Source organism: Quercus lobata, chromosome 4 (assembly GCF_001633185.2).
Source record: "Quercus lobata isolate SW786 chromosome 4, ValleyOak3.0 Primary Assembly, whole genome shotgun sequence".
NCBI classification, from domain to species: Eukaryota; Viridiplantae; Streptophyta; class Magnoliopsida; order Fagales; family Fagaceae; genus Quercus; species Quercus lobata.
The window spans coordinates 10987010-10990385 of NC_044907.1; the positions used below are offsets into that span (position 1 = coordinate 10987010).

At 38.4% G+C, this 3376-nt stretch overlaps 1 pseudogene; it reads left to right on the top strand.

The window, feature by feature from the left end:
- The first annotated feature begins 1061 nt into the window (after nt 1-1061).
- Nucleotides 1062-3376, top strand: LOC115984588 (annotated as a pseudogene).

Genomic DNA, 3376 nt, shown 5'->3' on the forward strand with positions numbered 1-3376 from the left:
GTTAGATGAGATTGCCACCATAGCTTTGCAATGCGAGTTGGAAGCTGAGGCTAAGGTCAAGGGAAAGCAGGTAATGGGTCTATTCTTTACTCATAATCCTAGTAAAGAAGATAATGATTCCAGTCTCAAGCTTGATAAAGATATAGAATCTGACAGTTTTTAGACCCCTAAAACAATTGATTAAACCTAGGTAATTAGCCAAGTTGTTACTTAGTCCAATTGAACAAGTCTAGGTTATCACAATAATAAAGATCAAATCATGCAAAGCAGCAAAAAATAAATAACACAAGATATGATCACCCAAGAAACCAAACTGGTAAAAACCTGGGAGGATTTGACCTAGCTATCCTCAAGGTAAACCTGAATCCACTATCTTGAAAGAATCGAAGTTCATACAAAAGGACTTACAAGCACCCCCGCTTGACTTCCTAATGCTACCAACCAGTAGAACTTACTGACACGACCACGTGCAAGCTCCGAATCCACGGACTCCTTCTTTCTTGGATTCCCACCAGCTACAAGCACACCCGCTTGTGTATTCTTTAAACTTTAATGGCAGCAACTGAATTGATCATCAAGGTGTAGAAAATATCTTCTCCTTGAAAACCTTAAGTTTGTGTAAAGGAAAGCTCCTCTAGATCTTACAAGAGATTTACACAAACCGCAAATATGAGCAACACTAAAACGTGGCTAGGGTTTGCCTTTTATACTTAGGACAAATAAGAAACCCTAAAAATGTTTTAAAACAAATAGGGTTGAGTTGGAAGAATCTGCAGAAAAGCAATCTGCCCGAGCTTCGATCGGTCGAGCCTAAGCTTCGATCGATCGAGCTAGGCCGAAAGCCACAGTGCTTCTTACTTTAAACTCGATTCCAACTTTACATTGACATACAACTTTGAGCCAGCTTTAAACACTTCTAAACACATTGTTTTGATCATGGTTTGCCAACAATACAAATTAGAGTTCTAAATACATAAAATCCTAAACTTTAGAACCTAATAGAATCTAGGCTCAAAAACATAGTTGAAAGGCTGGAGTTTTTAGCACAACAAAGAGATATCATGAATTTCAAGGAAAGTGTAAGGGGGAAGCCATTGTTGGTTTTTCCCACAACTTCTTTAGTTGATGAATTTGAAGTGTTTGGTAGAGATAAGGACAAAGAGAAGCTAAAAGAATTTTTGCTTGCTGGTAATGCACAAAATGAAAACAGAATCCCTGTGATTGCAATAGTTGGGATTGGTGGGGTTGGCAAGACAACCCTTGCTCAGCTTTTGTATAATGACTCAGAGGTAGAAAAATCATTTAACTTTAGAGCATGGGCTTATGTTTCAGAAGAATTTGATGTTTTAAAAATAACTAGAACCATTTTTGAGTCGGTCACGTCAAGGAATTGTAATGTGAAAGACCTGAATGTTCTTCAAGTCAAACTAAAGGAGAGATTGAAAGGAAAGAGATTTTTTCTTGTTTTAGATGACATTTGGATGACATTTGGAATGACAATTTTATTGATTGGGATTTGTTGTTAAGCCCTTTAAAAGCTGGAGCCTGTGGAAGTAGAATTAATTGTGACAACTCGTAATCAAAGTGTTGCATCAATGATGCGCGCTGTAGTTACTTATATTGTCTGTTGCATTTGTCAGATGAAGACTGTTGGTCACTATTTGCAAAACATGCATTTAGGACTAGCAACCCTGAGGAACATCCAACATTAAAAAGGATTGGTGAGAAAATTGTGAAAAAGTGTAAAGGCTTGCCTTTAGCTACAAAAGTACTTGGAGGCCTCTTGCACCCAGAAGTGGAAGCTGAGGAATGGAATAGAATACTGGATAGCAAGATATGGGAGCTTTCTACTGATAAGAGTAGCATACTCCGTGCTTTAATGTTGAGCTATTATCATCTACCTCCGCATCTCAAACAATGCTTTTCTTATTGTTTGATATTTCCCAAGGGCTATGAGTTTGAAAAAGAGAAATTGGTTCTCATGTGGATGGCAGAAGGTTTCTTGCAACATTGAAAAGGTAAAGCCACCATGGAAGAGGTTGGGTGCAGGTATTTTCATGAACTAATATCGAGATCATTTTTTCAACCATCAAATAATAAATTGTGCTTTGTGATGCATGACCTTATCAATGATTTAGCTCAATTTGTATCTGGAGAATTTTGTTGCAAGTTAGAGGGTGGCAAACTGAATGAGATTTCAGAAAAGGCTCGATATTTTGCATGGTCAATTAACCGGCTTGATGGTCCCGAGATCTTTGTGGCCCTACAGGACGTAAAGTCTCTGAGAACCTTCCTTCCACTAGGCTTTCCAAATGCCAGTCAATGCTTTGCCTTAAGTAAAATAGTTAGTGATAAATGGTTGCCATTTCTAAAACACTTACGTGTGCTTTCTTTTGCCTGTCATGTGATCACTGATCTACCTGAGACTTTGGACAAATTGATTCATCTACGCTACTTGGATCTTTCCCAGACTTCAATAAGAAAGCTACCTAGTTCAATATGTTCTTCGTATAATTTGCAGACATTGTTGTTGGCAAGTTGTATTGAACTCACTGAGCTACCAGCAAACTTTGGAAACCTTATTAATTTACGTCATCTAGATGTGAGTGAAACCAACTTAAGAGAGATGCCACTTGAATTTGGAAGATTAATGAGTCTCCAAGTGTTAAATGATTTTTTTGTGAGCAGAAATAGTGGGCCGAAAATCAATGAATTGGGCAAGCTTGCACCCCTCCGTACAATTTCCATCTCAAGGAAGCAGAATGTAGTTGATGCTACAGATGCTTCAGAGGCTGACTTGAAAAGTAAGCATTGTCTTAATGAATTAGCTTTCACATGGACCTCTAACACTCACGAGGTACAAAATGAAATAGACATACTTGATAATCTACATCCTCATAAAAACTTGAAGAAGCTTACAATTGAAAACTATGGTGGTTCAAGGTTTCCTAATTGGTTAGGCGATGCCATTTTCTCTAACATTGTGTTCCTTTGTCTTAGCAAGTGCAAAATTTGTATGTCCTTACCACCACCGGGTCATTTATCGTCTCTTCAAGGACTCTACGTCATAGAGATAGAAGGATTAAAAAGGTTGGATTCTGGATTTTATGGGAATGGCCACTTTGGAGTCAAGCATTTTCGATCTCTTAGAACTTTTTTGTTTGAGGAGTTGCCAAGTTGGACACACTGGATACATTTAACAAATGAAGGTGAACACTTCCCCTCCCTCCAACAGCTTCATATACGTGGATGTCCAAAATTGATTGGGACCTTACCAAAGCACCTCCGTTCCTTGAAAGAAATGAAGCTGCATGATTTGGATGCTTTGACGACCCTGTCCCAGGAATTGTTTGAAGGCAACTCTAGTTTCCAATGA